Source organism: Dendropsophus ebraccatus, chromosome 1, assembly GCF_027789765.1.
Source record: "Dendropsophus ebraccatus isolate aDenEbr1 chromosome 1, aDenEbr1.pat, whole genome shotgun sequence".
Classification (NCBI taxonomy): Eukaryota; Metazoa; Chordata; class Amphibia; order Anura; family Hylidae; genus Dendropsophus; species Dendropsophus ebraccatus.
In genome coordinates, this window is record NC_091454.1 from 187,176,955 (window position 1) to 187,195,041 (window position 18,087).

An 18,087-nucleotide genomic window follows, 5' to 3' on the forward strand; every position below is an offset into this window, starting at 1 on the left:
TTTCTCCTGTGCAATATGGACATAGATCTGTCTAACCTGCTAATAGTTCCCCTTTAAGGTTACCCTAATGGTGGGTTAATGCTACCCTGTGCCCACATGCAGAATAGCTGGTGCTTGGCCTCCTTTATGGCACATATGCCACCTGTTATGCTCTCAGAAGATTATTGGAAATACATGCCAATTTACTGTCCCAACAGCCTCATTGAAGTACAGCTGAATATTCCGAGATTCTTCTACACCAAACCCGTGAACTACAAACACAGATTAAAGCTGTTTATAAAGTATTACATTGGATTATAACATTTTTAATAATAGATTCCCTTTAATGCGCATTTTAATCAGGCAAATGTGTTCCATCTGTCATTGTTCCAGAACAATCTGCAGATGCACAAGAGGTCCTGCTTCCATTTATTTTTTTAAAATAACTTTGATAGATTCTCATCCCCCCATCCAAGTGTATTACGATCACGCCATATTAGTATTTATTTTCTGTAATGTGAGGCAATTAAAAGAGAACCACATTACTGCTTTTCACATCATGTCACAGAAATTGAAACCTAATGGAATAAAGAGACTAATCGAAGCTGATGGAAAATTCCTAATGTGATGAAATTTCTTGTACTGTGTAAAGTACACATCTTATCTCATCACCGCTGTTGTTTCTCAAAGAGGCTTGGTGGTAATGGCAGGTGAAGCTGCACTTTCCTTCTCTATTCTGGGAAATCTCTTCTGGTTAGGTCGCTTGGCCGATACCCATAGAGGATATACAAATATACATAGAGGATACATTTCCGACACCCATAGAGCATGGGTCTCCAAACTGCGGCCCTCGAGCTGTTGCAATACTACATTTCCCATCATGCCTGGACAGCCAAATCCAAAGCTTTAGCAGTCCGGGCATGATGGGTATTGTGGTTTTGCAACAGCTGGTGGGCCGAAGTTTGGAGACCCATGGCATAGAGGATATATAAATATGTTAATTAAAGCTAAGAAAAAAAAAATGTTGCATGAACCAATTCAGGGTGGAAATCTAGGCCTTTACTATAGGAATTACTTTCTATTTAGCTGTGACAAGTTACATGGGGTGATCATCGGCCTAACAAGTTGACAATCTCCTTGTGAAATAGACCCAGCGATAAGCCAACAAAAGAGCAATCACTTGATCGTTGGCTCTTTGTGGGGTTTTGACATCCATTAGAGTAAGGCTGGGTTCACACTGCGTTTTTTCAATCCTTTTTTTTCATCCGTTTTTGGCAAAAAACTGATGCATTTGTGTGCATCCGTTTTGATCAGTTTTTCCATTGACTTCCATTATAAAAAGACAGCAAAAAAAAAAAAACAGGACACAAAAAACTTTGTATTTATGTACCTTAAAAAAAAAAAAAAAAAAAACGGATCCGTCAATGGAAAAACTAATGCACACAAAAATGGATAAAAAAAAAAACGGATTGCAAAAACGCAGTGTGAACCCAGCCTAAGAACCATTCACATGTTCTGTGTTCCGCCCCAAAATTTGAATCTCCTGGAATCAAACTCTGAAACTGTTTAAATAGTCACGCTACTGTGCTGACACAGTCGTGCCCCTGTGTCAGTACAGTAGTGCGAAGATGTGTTTGGGAGCTCTAGACAAAATCACGAATGATGATGATGGGAGTTCCAATGTCTGTTCTGTAGCAAATTTTCCATATTTGCAGACCGTGCATGGAATGTGTGAAAGATCTTTAACATGCACAAATGCATTAAAGTGGTACTAAAGTGGTAATAAAAGCTTAATTTATTGCTGCCCTTACACACAACATAATAAACATTTTATTCTTACCTCCTCACGCTCCCCTGTTGTCCTACTGTGGTGTCTCTGGGTACCCCTGCTGAAAATCCCAACACCACTTCTCAGAGGGGATTTGTCATGCCAGTGACAGCCCACTCAGCCAATCACTGGTTGTGGCACTGTCCCTCTCAGTCAGTGATTGGCTGACCGGACTGTCAATGCCAAGATAAGTCCATCCCTGAAATAGCAGTGACATTGTTGAGCGGTGTCCATGGAGAGGATACTGGGAGAGCCTGGGGTGTTAAGAATAGCATGTTTGTTATGTTTTATGGAAGGGCAGCAATATATAAAGAATTTGTCATCGCCAGAGTACCCCTTTAAGTAGGGATGGTGTAGATTTTATCTATAATTTACACCAATAGAAAACTTGTAAATTAAGGGAGCACATGGAAGCTGCATGCAGATCCCCAAAATCAGCATTGTAACCAGCACTGCAAGACAACTAACCAATGCACCTGCCAATAGATCTTACACCCACATTTTTAGTGGAATCTCCCAGCAATCTTACTTATATGGCCATAAATGAAAGCATGTTTTGGCCATTGTGACACAGTTAATCACATTGTAGTCAGGATCTGAATACAATTCTAATGAATTAACTGGAATGTTGAGACCAGGTACAGTCAGCGTTAACTATGGGCTTTAGGATTTAGAAAAATGGAAGTTACTTTCGGCTGAATGAACGGTTTGAAAGCAGGACTAAGAGATTATTCTGATTAAGAAAAGAGATCATGGAGGAGAAAAACAACTTGCTCTACAAGATTAAAGGTAAAACTGGCAAAGGAACTGAATGGTCATTGAAACAAACAGTAGAACAAAATAGCTTACCCTTAGCAAGGTCTTAAAGGCCATGCTTAGACGTAGCAGATTTTCATAGTAGAGAACAGTACAGGGCAGGAGTTTTACAAAACCCTATTCATACGGGGGCACAGAATGTCGGGAAGAATCTAGATCTGAAGAGGTGAGTACAGTATGTCATAACAGCCATAACAATGAGAGAGTCAACACGACGATGAACAGCGCTGAGAAATAAGGAAGCAAAAGATACTTACATATACTGTACCTTTTTCCTACCACTTTGAAGTGGTTTAATGACATAACACATAATGGTAGATGTTACCGGTCTTTCAACATACAAGAGCATAACAAAGGACCTTCAATGGTTTTGTGTGTAGGTCATACTATGCAATAGCATAAAAAAAGACAAAAAGTATAACACATCAAAGGCAGATCCTTTGCACATCAGTAAAAGGGACTTTCTCTTAGAATGATTGAAAGGCCTTGATGAAAGCAATCGCTCTACAGACTCTTCTAACACAACATGACATTGGTTATTCTCTGCGGTATCCAAATAATGGGCAAAATTATAATAAAGAGAAAAGATATCTCATGCAACTAATATTTTGGGTTGTCCCTCTAAACCTAGAGGCATTGTATGAGTTTTATTGTAATGCAACTTAATATTTATGTAACAGACAGTGAGTGAATACTGAGTGCTACTCAACTAGTTTGGCTTTGGACCACACCAGGATGTGGAGTCTAAGTACCTTTAAGATCTTCATCCTTTATCCCGCTCCAGGATTTGGAAGCTGGACTATTGTGGCTAGAGGACACTGGGTAGCGAGTTCACCGTGGCACCATGGAATAGGCCAAGTATATGTGGTCAGCAGGCTCGGTCATCAGCGGCAGAGACAGCACATTACCAGGTATGAGACGGAATTGTAGCCAGACAAGATCAGGGCAGGCATCTTCATAGGCAAGTCAGACAATCTGTGCTTGCAACAGGAGAGATATATGGTACAGACAGGAGTAAGGCAGGAAGCGTAATCCAAGAAACAAGCATGGTTTAGAATACCCAGAAAATCGTAGAAAAGCAGAAGAACACCTATGCTTCAATGCAGCAATACTATAATGCTCAGGTAAGGAGGAGCAGGTGTTGCTAGTTTAAATAGGTGCAGGTGACTCTGTTTTGACAGAAGGAAGTAGCAGTTGGACACAAGCTGGCACTATAAACCCAGAGCAGACATCCTCATGCATACCCAAGTGGCCAGAGGTATTATTGCAGCAGGGAGCAGAAGGAGGAAGAATACACCGGAAGACACAAGGACAAGCTGGCCTAGGATTATCACGGAGTACAGCAGAAAGAGAGAAGAGAGGAGCATGACAGAGTACAGGATTGGGACCTGGATGGCACTGCTGAGGGTAATGGCCCTATTCCACGGGCCGTCTAGAGGAGCAAACGAGCGATCTCAGCGCTTATTTGCTCCTCGTTCCCCGCTCTCTGCCGCCACTATTCAACGCGGCAACAGCGAGTGGGTGAGTGCGGGAGGGGTGCCTGGGTGATCACTGATCGTCCAGGCAGCCCATAGGATACAGCAGCGTCTGCTGCCGACGCTCCTATTCAACGGAGCGACGGCAGCAGATCGTTGCTGTATCAGTTGCTTGTTTTTCCACATGTTGAAAAACAAGCGACTACAACGATCAGCCGACATGAACGATGCACTCTATTCCACGGGACGATTATCAGCTGTAGCCGCCGATATCGGCCAAATACGGCCGATAAGCGTTCCGTGGAATAGGGCCTTAAGTATCAGATCATTGCCGAGTTATAATTTAATTTAAGGTTATGGTACAATCTATAATCTGACAACCAAATGTGCAACCCCCCATGTAAAGTGTGGCTCTACAATCATACATGTAGGTAGATGAGAAGAAAAGACCAGCTTTCTTGAAGTAGAATTATACTTTTGTCCCTTTTGTCCTGTGAGATAAAATGTAATAATCCAACATTTCTTGTACAGGAAAATGTAATAAAAAGGGTCAACTATATGACATGAGAATGCATAGAATGGTAAATTAGAAAAAAAAAATAGTAGTGAGGAATCAAGCCGAGACGGGAATAAATATATGAAATCCACGGTTGACTGCTGGAGACAAGTATATAGACGTCCTTCCTCTGCAAGGATGAGTGAAGGGCGGTGGATGAGGTCTATGTGGAGGTCATGACTGGAGAACATTAATGTTATATCAGCATTAGTTTTCTGTCTGTAGAAAGCAGAAGCCAAATCCCATTTATACAAATGGCCCAAACTCTTGACCGGACCTATATTTAGTTTGTTTTAAACCATAATTATTTTTTTTATCCTTGATATAGTGCTAACACTTCAAACGATGGTGGACGAAGATGGAATTCCTAATGTGATACATCAGAGTGACTTGGCAATAGCAATGGCAGAGTTTTCATATAAGCCATGATTTTTCTTTATTGAAGAACATAAGTAACATTAATAGAAGCATTTTTACTTTCTGTAAACATTTACCTTGAAGGGATTGCTCCGGGATCTGGTATTCCGGAAAATGGGGAATCCGGGGATGGGACTTGTACTAAATTGTGACTTCTAAATGCAGAGGAAACCATACCCACATGTGAGGGCCAATGGCTGCAAGATGTTGATGTTGCTGCAGAATTATGTGGCCATTGCCTACTTAATGCAGGTGTGGCTTTGCCCATAGGTGGCAATCACAACTTTTTACAAGTGGATCGAGGAGTGAGATAACCCCTGAAATACACTTTTACTAGCCATAGGCTTTGTGTACACTTGTCTTTGGAGCTCCCATCTAAGTCATTTAGGGTCAACCTTTCCTTTTACTATCATCGGTTCTTTCTTTTGGTGCCATTTTGAAATTAGTCACATAGAAAAGACCCTTCCAACAAGGCATCTATATATAAGCCTTGCATCACTAAAGACCAGACTTTTGGTGGCCACCACAGTAAATGCATCTTCTGTATATAGGTGGCCGGTTGAGGATGTTTAATGGGGGAACCATGTTGATTAAGACCCCTCCAAAAAAGAGTAAGTATGATAGGATGGGTAGAGCAATTAATCAATGGAGTTAATTTTTACCTACTTAAAGGGAACCATTCACCCCGTGGCCTGACATACAGTGACATTAAGGTCAATATACTTACCACATCGCTCCCGATCCCGTCCTGGATCCCGTTGTTGACACGGAGAAATCGACGATTCTTCTTCTCGCGCCCATTATGGTAATGAGCGCCGCCGGGTCCGAAGTCCAGCCTTCTCCCCGCCTCCGACACTTGATTGACGCCGGGTCCTCTTCCTCCTCGTCTTTTTTCTTCTCGCCGGATCCCGCGCAGGCGCCGTGACAGTCGTTTTCGGCGCATGCGCAGTTCACAATTGAAGCAGCTCCGCAGCTTCACTGTTTACTGCGCGTGCGCCGATTGGCTCGAACACGTATCCTGTTTACCGCGCAGGCGCAGTAAATTTAGCCTAGTCCTTGGCCGTTTTCATATAATACTGAAGATGGAGAGTATATGCCATCCAAGTCCCAACTGAGTACATTTAACATTGACCAATTAGATTGCAGGGATCTTTTGAAATCATTCTCAAACCACTAGATCATAATTATTATTACCATTTACGCTTTCAGGGAATTGAACCAAGCTCATGTTTATTATGCAAGCTCTCCTAACACTTGTTCACCCATTGTCTGACTGCATCGAGCCTCAATGTTTTTGCCTAGAGTAGCAAGGTTTTGATAGCAGCTCATTTTTTTTTCGCTCTCCAGACGTTTGGCCTAATTAAACCAATGCTATTTGCATCGGCCTGGTCTCCCTATCCATCGTGGCTTTCACCCCAGGCTACGCACATTACAGGCTCTCCAGTGTGGCGATGGGGAATTTAGCCGTTCAACCTCATTTCCTTGAACAAGATGCATGCAGAAGGGAGTGCGGAGCCGTCCAGCCCACGGCCATTCATTTACCTTATGTCTAGCGAGAAGGAAAGCATAATGGTTACAAAGTAAATGCCGATTGAAATTATCGTGCTAAACTTTTGCTGGTAGCACCAATTCTAGGAAAAATACATTTACTCTGTTTCTTTAGGGTTGTTTGTGACATTAAAGGGCATATCCTATACAAATGCCTGCGCTGCCTTCCTGTACATGCTAGACGCTGAACTGTATTCACCCATAATAAATCTGCTTCAGACACTTCTCTGTGGTTTCTCTATTTGGTATGACTTTTTATACGCTGTGAGAGCTGTGCATAGATCAGGATTATCTGCAGTTAAAAGCAGAGTTTTTTTCTTTGACAGTTCAGACCATTTAGTGTACCTAGAGGAGAAGATTAATTCCACTGTCATCTTGATGACATCTACATTTATAATACTGGAAACTACTACATCATTCATTTCAAATAACTACCGCAATGTAAAACCTCAGATCTTTATTAGATCTGATTGTTATTCCTAACATTATAACTGTTAGCGGTAGTATTTACTGTTACGTCTAAAATAGTATTTACCACCTGGCAGCTTGGGAGTCATATTTAGCTTTCGGGGCCTTTGAACGTGGCTCCTAGCTGCTGTCTGTGTTATTGTGCACTAGGGGTAATATGGAGGTCATAGCATCACTGTAACAAGGTAAAGTTATTTATTTTATTCATTTATACAGCTTCAGCATATCCCACCATACTGTGTAGAGGTGGTCATCACTCACAACGATCAGTTGTCAAGAATTGTAGCTTACAACTAGAGATGAGCGAATTTACAGTAGGAATGAAGTGAAGAGCTTCGTTTCTATCTATATTCTGCTCATCGGGCTGCAGGCTTTGAAATCTGCTCCGCTACGTGCCGCTCCTCCCCAGGTGCTGGGAAAAGATGGATCCCGTCCTGGGAAACTTGTCCCAGTTTCCCAGGACTGGATGCATCTTTTTTTCCAGAACCTGGGGAGGAGCGGCACGGAGCGGAGCAGATTTCAAAGCCCCACAGCCCGATGAGCGGAATATAGATAGGAAAAAAGCGCTTTGCTTCGTTCCTACTGTAAATTCACTCGTCCCTACTTACAATCTACTGTATATTATAAATTAGCTATCAGCATAAGAGGTAAAAGAAGAAAACAGAGGAAACTCATAAATACTAAAATCTATGCAGGTGTTGCCTTTGGTTGGATTTGAACCTGGGACCTCAGTGCTGCAAGGCAGCAAGACTGTCCACTATGGTAAAAGTCATATCAGAGAGTCCAATTTGTAGGTGTCTCTTGCAATACATTACGAACAACAGAGTCCAACAGCACTAAGTAAAAAAGATGTAAGGTAACAGATGCACGCCTCACCAGACTGGATCAAGTCCGATAGCAATCCTCAAAATGTAAAGAGACAGCATCCAAAAATAGTGAAAAAAACGTGTAGCTTTATTCACCAAGCCATGCAACGTTTCGGCTGTATCTCAGCCTTTCTCAAGCATGCTTGAGAAAGGCTGAGATACAGCCGAAACTTTGCATGGCTTGGTGAATAAAGCTACACGTTTTTTTCACTATTTTTGGATGCTGTCTCTTTACATCTTGCAATACATTGTCTGTCCAGAAAAAAACTAATTTTGTCCGTGGCTGCTGTAAAAATACAGATAAACATACTATACTCAACTCCTCCAGTCCTTAGCTGCTGCCACGCTAATCCTCCATTTGCACAGAACCTGCCCACTGCCCAGATAGTCGGTGACCATGGGATGTCCTTCCTCAGTCAATGATTGGCTAAGCAGGCAGGTCCTGTGGGGTCAGGATGAGACAGAACTCAGCAGTGGCGGTGACTAGAGATGAGTGAACCATATCGTATGAACCTGAACTCTCGGCTTCTGATTCCCGCTGTCTACCCGCTCCGTGGAGAGGGTGGATACAGCCTGAGGACACAGCCTATGACTATGGCTGTATCCCAGTTTTCCAGGCAGTCCTCAGGCTGTATCCACCCTTTCGACGGAGCGGGCAGACAGCGGGAATCAGAAGCCGATAGTTCAGGTTCATACGAATCCGAACCTCGGCTGGTTCGCTCATCTCTAGCGGTGACCAGAACTGGAGCTATGATCAGATGCCCGGGAGCATTGGCACAGCAGCTGTAGGGGAGCAGATGAAGTGAGTGAAATATGTTTATTATTTTCAATTCCCTGCCAGCCCCAGGAAATATTTTTTGTTCCCAAAAAACCCTTTAACTCTCACACAATAGTGTTGAGGGGACTGTAATATGGCTGGATCCATATTTTCTAGGACGCCCTAGGGCGCCACCGAGAGTCAAATGACGAGCGTTCAGGTTTGGAGGACATTGCCGAACCCGCAGTTTGGCAAGTCCACTCAACACTATTTATCAACAATGTTAATTCACATCTACTAACTTATCTATGGTTGATATATCTAGTGCAATTACAACAATAATAATTATTATTGTTTTGTAGGTCACAGACATATTTTGGAAGTGTGTGATGGGAAAATGGTGACAATCTAGTCTTCGAGTGTTCATGAATGTACATGAAAATGAAGAGAGATTGGAATAAAAAGTTAAACGGGCCCAAATATTGTTGTGAAGGTATAATCAAGGTCTGTGTGGTAGTAGTGATAAGGTTATCAATGTAAGAGTTTTGTAGGACAAGGCTATATTTGGTACCTTCAGACCTTTCTTAAAGAAAAATGTGCCCCAAAGAGTGACAGGTTACTGCTACATGAGGGATATTTAGAGTGCTAAGGTTGTTGTGTAAGGGCAAGCCCTTGAGGGTGATGGAGTGATATTAAAAATACTCTGTAAACTGTTCTGGAAATAGAAGGTAAAGGGCATAGATCATGCCCGGTTGTGTCAAAACACAGATAAATATAAAATACTAAGTCTAAGTGTAAGAGCTAAGTCTAAGTGTCCTTGTAGATGGGCAGACACTGTCACCTCCTTTTTGTATTCTGACATCTCTACACAGGTGTAAAGGGTAAATTTAGCGGTTTTCATACCTTATTTTATATCATACGTCATGATGCTTGTTCAAGTAAAAAGTCATCTTTTATCATCTTCAGATTGTGCTAAGTGGGCAGGGCCTCGTGGCATTAGCACCACTTAGATCCGCCCACAATGCCACAGTTGGCCCCACCCCTCGCCGGCTATTGGAACAGGCTGGCCGAAAGGTCTAGACCCCACCCCCTTACATCGGCAAACCAATGGGCGTCAAGGGGTAGGGGCCGACTGTGCTGTTGTGGGAGGGGCTAAGTGACGCTAATGCCGTGAGGCCACTTAATACAATCTGCAGTTGATAAAAGCACCATGACGTATGATATGAAATAAGGCATAAAAAACGCTAAATTTACCCTTTACACCTGTGTAGAGATGTCAAAATGCACAAAGGGGTGACAGTGTCACTTTAAGTGACCATTCGCTTCACTTACTATATATGTGACAGTATATACACAAGGAGATGTGCTACTGGCTAAGGGTATGATCTCATTCCGATTGTGTCCTCCAAGAAATATATAAGTTGGTAGAATGGTATGCTGACTTATATGTGTACTGCCAGGCAAGGGCCCCATTCATTTCAATGATCGGAATATAGGCAGCTACTGACTATGTTCAAGTCATTCTCCGAGCAAGTACCAGTTTCCTGCACCAAACCACACTTATGAGTCCAAGACTCCAAACATAGTCACCAGCTGATTACATTTGGGTCATTATGAATGAATGGGCCTACACCTTTTCATGACATTGGCATCCCATTTTGATATTCAACTGATGCATCAGTGTCTTGGAAAAATCGTGACATGTACATGCCTTAACAAAGGCTCACATAAAAGAGTCCTTGAACTGCACTTGCCCTTTCTTATCTGTTAACATACACAAGTCTTCACACTTCACAGGCCTGGTAGTGTTATCAAAGGTGGTAAGTATGGGATTGGGGTTGGGTGGGGGGGGGGGGGTTCCTGAATCCTACTTCTCTGCCTTATATTTTCAGCAATAATGTGTATATGTTAATATATTTACCTTGATGAGCTAGGGAAAAAGCCATATACCTCTTCTACCCCCTCCTGCCCCAGTCAGCTGTGAAATATCCCACCGCTTCTCCATTACAATTGCACAGGCGACTTAGCAAAAAAACAACATCTAGCAAGAGCATGAGACAGGACAAGAGTCTTTTTTCCCTCTTCTCTCTCTATCATGTCAGAATAATAAGAATCTGTGATTTCAGCACTTACAGGGTCAAAGATACACAATGTGTTATACTTTGCAGTGCATTTCCCGCTGACATTCGGGGAAATTACATTTATGCATAGGGCATACGGCGTTTAAACACTGCACTCTGATGGTGCCACTGAAACTGACAAGACAGTTTGATTTATGAGCCCAATTCCCTAAAACAGATGCTGAGAGTAGTAGAAGTGTATTTTTTTATATTCCTCCTTGCTTTTATCCGTCCTGGCAGTGATCAAGTGATGGATTACGCTGCCTAACGTTGTCTAAGGTAGTTTTAAATTTAATCCAGCAAACAACGAACCAGAAATGCATAATTTAACTCTGTAAGCAGGGATGGAGGGAGACTTGTTAGGTAGCTTTTCATTTTTTCTCTATTATGGACTTATGGTGTGTCACATCAATTCCTTGTTTTCGGTTCTGCTCCAGTTCCGCAAGGCTACGGCGAGAATGTAACACAATGCCGGCTGCACCACATATTGGAGACTTTCATTTGATCCGAGCCGTGCAACTTGCCCATTCAAGTCAATAGAAAACTTGCACTGCCATCCATTAACAGTCATGTAAGGCTATGTGCAAATACTGTTCATGATTAGAGACGACTGGGTATACTCGCCTGAGTATACTATTCAATTAAGTATCAGTGTTCTCGAAAGTAAAATAGCAAGTTTTCTCCTTGCATGTTTGGTGGCTTAAATTAATCAATAAATATGCAGGGAAGGGTCTGGCACATGTTATCTGCTGCTCTAGCAGTGATTGGCTGGCAGCATCAGGTGACCTGGATCTATGTAGACTTAGGTCTCCTGATGCTCAATTCACTTGTGTTCTGTTAGCTGAGAAGGAGAGCTGATGCTGGAGCAGGGACAGAGGTAGTGTACAGCATAGTTTTAGGTGTTTGTTAGCTAGTCGTCCTATTAGTGGTCTATTAAAAGTCCTTTCCAGGACTAGTGGAGTGAAGCGGGCCTGGCCACCCCCAGTGTGATGTTCTGCCCTCCCCTCTGTGACGTGGGTCCACTAGAATCAATGGAGCTGTGTCACAGAGGGGAGGGCAGATCTTTACACTGGGAGTGCTCCAGTGCTTTAGGCCAGACCAGTGCCTGGGAATAGACTGGCGACGTGGGTGGAAACCTGGCTATGGTTAAAAACCTGTCCATGGGAAAAAAAAAAGACCACTGCACTGGCATCCCCGTGCTGGTGGTGGTCTATTAATGTAAAAATCTTAAAGGGATGTACCTGGTGGTACATTCGCCTTAAAGGGGTCCATAACTAGATTGAGCATTCAAGTATTTCAGTGCTCCCTCATCTCTAATCATGATCATTACTTGCTGCCATCATTATCAGTAGATGGATGACATTTTACTTGAAGATCCCGTAGTGGGAATATAAAAGTGAGAAATTGACCAACATGGACGAGTGTCATTCAAAAGGTTTAGACTAGGCACATTGCAGAAGCTTGAGTTGTTTCTATTGGGCAATGCATTCTTATAGAACTGTCAAGGAACAGCTTCTAGGAGAGAAGTCACATTACAAAAGTTGTCATTGTGGTACTTACAAATAGGCATGGATTGTGCACAGTAATGAGGTAGAGCAGATCAATACACAGCCATATGCCCCAAATGCAATGTCCCAGGATAATAGGATTTTTCCTACTAGGACTAATAAAATTAATTAAAGGCTAATAAATCCATCTAGTGTCTTTTTTCCTCTAAAATCTGAGATGTTGTATTGATTATCGAAAACATTGAAAACCTAATTGTGAGAATGCCACTTTGGATTATATTAAGAACTTATAATCGGGACCTCTGCAGTAGAATAGGCCCACTGCAAAGCAAAATGAGAGCTACTGTATGAATGGAAAAAAATCCTTTACTTTGCTGTAGCATCTCCAGTGCACCAATATGCCCACCCGCTCCTGTAATCTTGCCTGATTATGAATACTGAGCTGCCTCTAAGCAGTGACATACACTAGAGGTATCATTGGTTTTTAGATTGGCCTCTAGTACACGTCATTTATAAGAGACGGTATTAAAAATGAAGTGTAGCTACTGGAGGAGTTGGCCTAGAACAGGGGTGGGGAACCTCCGGCCCGCGGGCCGCATCCGGCCCCTGAGACCTCCCGATGCGGCCCGCGGCCCGCAGCTCCCCTGTGATGCGCGCCGCTCTGGAGGAGGAAGGAGCCGGCATACACAGCATCCTCCGGTGTCTGTGACAGCTGCCGGACACAGGAGGATGCTGTCTATGCCGGCTTCTTCCCCAGCAGAGCGGCGCGTGTCTTCAGTCTCCTGCGGGCCGCACGCGATGACGTCATTTCATCGCCCACCGCCTGCAGGAGAAGACCGGCACAGAGGACCTGGGACAGAAGAGGACCTGGACAGCGTGGGAGCGGAGGAAAGGTGAGTGGGATGTTTATTTTTTTTATTTGGGGGTTAACTAGGCCACCAGGGACATGCCTGATGGGGGTTAACTAGGTCACCAGGGACATGCCTGATGGGGGTTAACTAGGCCACCAGGGATATGCCTGATGGGGGTTAACTAGGCCACCAGGGACATGCCTCATGGGGGTTAACTAGGCCACCAGGGACATGCCTGATGGGGGTTAACTAGGCCACCAGGGACATGCCTGATGGGGGTTAACTAGGCCACCAGGGACATGACTGATGGGGGTTAACTAGGCCACCAGGGACATGACTGATGGGGGTTAACTAGACTACAAGGGGCATCACTGGGGGATGTTAACTACAATAGAAGGGGCATCACTGGGGGGGGGTTAACTACAATAGCAGGCGCATCACTGGGGGTTAACTACAATAGCAGGGGCATCACTGGGGGTTAACTACAATAGCAGGGGCACTAGGGGAACAATACTTTGCCTTGCCCTGGGTGCTGCAAACCCACGCTACTAACTGCCGCACACGGTATGCAGCCCTCGAATGATTTTATTAATGCCCGACCGGCCCTCGACATGGAAAAGGTTCCCCACCCCTGGCCTAGAACAACCACGGTAACCACTTTTTTTTTCAGGAGCAGGAGAGGTTTTCTATGGGGATTTGCTACTGCCCTGGACAGTTCCTGACATGAACAGAGGTGGCAGCAGAGAGCACTGGATCAGACTGGGGAGAAGACACAACTTCCTGTAGGACATACAGCAGCAGTTAAGCACTGAAATTTTTTAAAAAATCTGTATAACTTTTTGGCACCACTTGATTTGCAAACAGTTTTTTTTTCTACCTCTTTAAACCCCTTCATTAAAGCGAATGTACCACAAGTAAATGCTCTTTAAGTTTGCACATGGATAGAACGGCGGTGGCATGAGGAAGCTGGTGCCTTTGTCCTTTTTTTGAACAAAGGCCCGATTCCCGCTCCACTGATTCTAATGGAGCCGTGTCATAGAGGGGCGAGAGTTTCCTCCCTTTGGGGGCTGTCCGGCCTGCCTCCAATGCTCCACTCCCGGACGGTGCCTGGGAATAGAACTGCGCCGTACACGTGAACTGGGCCACGGTTCAAAAAAAGCACTGCGGCACCGGCTTCCCCGCCCTGGTGCCATTCTAGCCATGTACAAAACTTAAAATCAAAAACTTGCTTTTTTATCATTAGTGGACAGTATCACTGGGCTGGGCTCTTTTGCCCCTCACCCCTCCTCAGTCTAGCACTGAAATATCCCGCCCCATGACGTTGTAGCCGGGGTTTGTGCAGAGTTAGCATCATCCTCGGCTACAACTTCACTAGGGGTGGGCATGTCAGCACTAGACTGAGGATGGGCAAGGGCAAACTTCTGTCTTGGACTTGATCTGACTGCATTTTATGGGTTGAATGTCATGCACATTTGTATGTCCCACTTTATAAATGTTAATGGAGAGAGTTGATGTACTGTTAAACACTGGAGAACATCATTGTATTGGTATTTTCTATATGAAATTTACAGGCCATTTTACTCAGTTGCTAAGAACAGTCACTCAGTTACCTTTCATTAATCTCCTTCTCTCTTCTTCAATATGTGTCTCAGGAGATATTTCTCCCTCCTTGCTATATAAGTGTAAACTGCGTCTGAAAGTGACATCAACCCCAAAAATGTGCACCAAGACCTTCATGAAATGGGTTTCCATGGCCGAGCAGCTGCACTCTTGGCAAACATGGGCGGGGGGGCATATGTAAACTACTATTAGAGTTGTCCCCGAGAGTGATGAATCATTTCTCACTATCTGGTAGTTATCTTTTCATTAAAAGATTCCTATATGTTGATATTTATCTCTCGCATTGCTTACAAGGAAATTATTCTATTCTTCATTACAGACAGATCGGAAGGTTTCTTTGCAAAGATTGCTAATTTCATGTCCTGAAGCAATCTATCTATATCTATTCGTTTCAAGTTAGACTAGATCAATAAAAAAAAAATCTTTTTTCCTTTCTTGAGCCATTGAGATGTTGGTTTCTTTTCTGTTTCAGATGATATATCCCTTAAAAAGCGTTGCCTCCTACGTTGCACCCTTGGTATATGTAGCATTCCCCCATTGAACTCCTATAGAATTTCACAGCATGCTAAGTATTTGCCAATATGATGTAAGGGCTTGCAGAGAGGTTTTACCATTCTGTGAAGTTTGTCTTTAGCATAAATTATGTTCTTGAATTAAATTAAAGTGTCACGGAAAGTAAGGATTTATTGATTCGTCAGACACATACGGCGGCATACTGTCCCTGGCTATTGTTTAATAGACGTTCAAGCCTTACATTCTTCATAGATGATATATGTGTGCGTGCACAAACATACAAATGCCAAGCAAATAGTTATTAGTTCCAATTTAGAAACCTTCATCTTCATATATCTGTAATGGAAATACATGGTGGTTGTCACCAGTGTGCCTGCCACAGTGCAGCCTTTGAAGCATCCACCTGTAGGCGTAAATTTTCGGTTGCCATGAAAATGTCCCCGGTATAGTTGAGTTCCATGCATGAGCCCTAATAAGTTAGAATAGGGCTTGTGCATTGAAATCACCAATGCCTGGAATGTTTGTGCAGCAACCTGAACTTCCATTGGCAGCTACATCTCCACGTGAATGTTTCAGTGGCTGCACTGTGGCAGGTACACTTTTACCCAACAGTACTGAAGGGCAGCCAATAGCAGATACTTATCTAATTTTAATTTAACATTAGAGATGAGTACATTTCAGGTTTAACCAATGGAATAAATTTTCGGTTTCCTACAAGGCACAAGTATGGACCTATAACTTAGCACTTTAGCCTCCACTGACTAGGTGGCAACATCTCCATGATAGAAAAGTGGCTGTTGTTTCCCCACTCTGTATGTCATCTATGGGTCCCGGCTGAGCAATCCTGGCTCCACTTCAGAGAAGGACTTGTCTCGGCAGTGACAGCCCATTCACTGGCTGCGCGGCCCATGGCTGACGATTTCCCAAACACCTGACCCCTTACCTCTTCCCGCTCCAACAGAGAAAGGTAAGATGTCAGGTGTTTGAGCAAGGGCTGCATGGACATCGCTAACACTGTCCATGCAGCCCTTACTGCTTGATTAGGTCTAATAGGTCCAGTAAACGAGTGCTGGCAGATTGGCACTCATTTACTAAAATGACCGGCCTGCAGTCGGCCCGTGTAATACTACCCTTAAATTTGAGTGGAATTTCCCTTTAAATACCATGCAATGCTACAAGGGGAAAAAAGTATGCAAATTAACTGCAGTGGATGACATTATATAGCAAATCTTTTTGGAGGAAAGCTTCTTTACATAAAGTAAAAAGGTAGTGGATCCTATCATTACAGGAACTATGATAGTTAAAGCGGTTGTCCATCTTTAGCTTCTCCTCTATCCACAGCATAGGGGACAAATATGAGATCGCAGAGGGTCCGACCTCAGCACTCAGCTTTTTCTGTACCCCCTGCAATCTCAAACTTGTCCACATCCTGTGCACAAGTTAGTTTAAGGTGGATAACATCTTTGAAATAGATCCTAACTGATCCTGATGGACCACATTCATTTTTAATTGTCAGTCCATTTTTTGCAAAATTGTGCATGAGATACACATTTTGGTCAGTATTAGGCTACATTCACACGTTCAGTGTTTTTCCTGGTCCGTGATTGTGGTCTGCTAGCTACCTCCATGATCCATGCAAAACAGTCCGTTTTGTCATCCTTTTTGCATACGACTGTTTTTCACGGATTTGTTTAAAGCATTTTAAATGACATTGATTACATCACATCCGTGTTTTTCATGGATGATCACGGATGTCACATCTGTCTACATTCATGAAAAACATGGATCTAATTGATTTCTATGGGGAATCTTTTCCGTGCATCCGTTCCGAGTAATGATATGTCCTATTTTTTAACGGCACGGATCACGGAAGGACTGAATAGCCCAATAGAAAGCAATGGGCTGTAAAATTGTCCGTGCACACGGCTCTGTGAGCACGGACAACTTCACTGAACGTGTGAATGCAGCCTTATGCAACCAAAACCAGGAGTGGATTGAAAACACAGAAAGGCTATATTCACACATTGTTAAAATTGAGAGAATGGGTGTTATTTCATGGCAAATAATGGCTGTTATTTCAAAACAATGGCTGTTTTAAAGTAACAGCAATTATTTGGCATTAAATTTCAACAGTACCTGAGCATAGCCCTTCTGTGTTTTCAATCCACTCCTGGTTTTGGTTGCAAAATACTGACCAAAAATACTGTTTGGAAACCTAACCTAAAAATACAAAAAAAAGCCTTAGGTCATAACCACACAATCTTTTTTTGGCCATTTGACAGCTGTTATTTCACGCCTAAATAGAAGCCAATTTTTCAAAACAGCCGTAAAAAAAAAGTAAAAAAAAAAAAAAAAAAAGACGCTGTATGGTTATGGCCTAAGAGTGCCAGAGCTGCTGGGAATTCTGACTTCATCCAACCAGAAATATACCTATTTTTTATTTTTTTTACTCTACATTCATTCAACAGCATCTAGCGCCCCACTAGTACAGTGAATTCATCATTGTTCCTGTATGTGCATTCTAGTCTTCTTTACACACAAACTGTTCCCACAATGGATACTTTCCAGATAGACCTCACATAATATAGGGAAAATACAAAATAATGATAAAACATATCTGAAATGCAAAAACTACCGCCTCGATATATTATTGCCGGGGCATGCTAAATAACAGCCATGAGAAACACTTATGTGAATGAAGCCTAAGAGATTTCACACATGTGGGTAAAATCTGCGCAATGGAAACGTGGCTAAGCAGGTGCCTC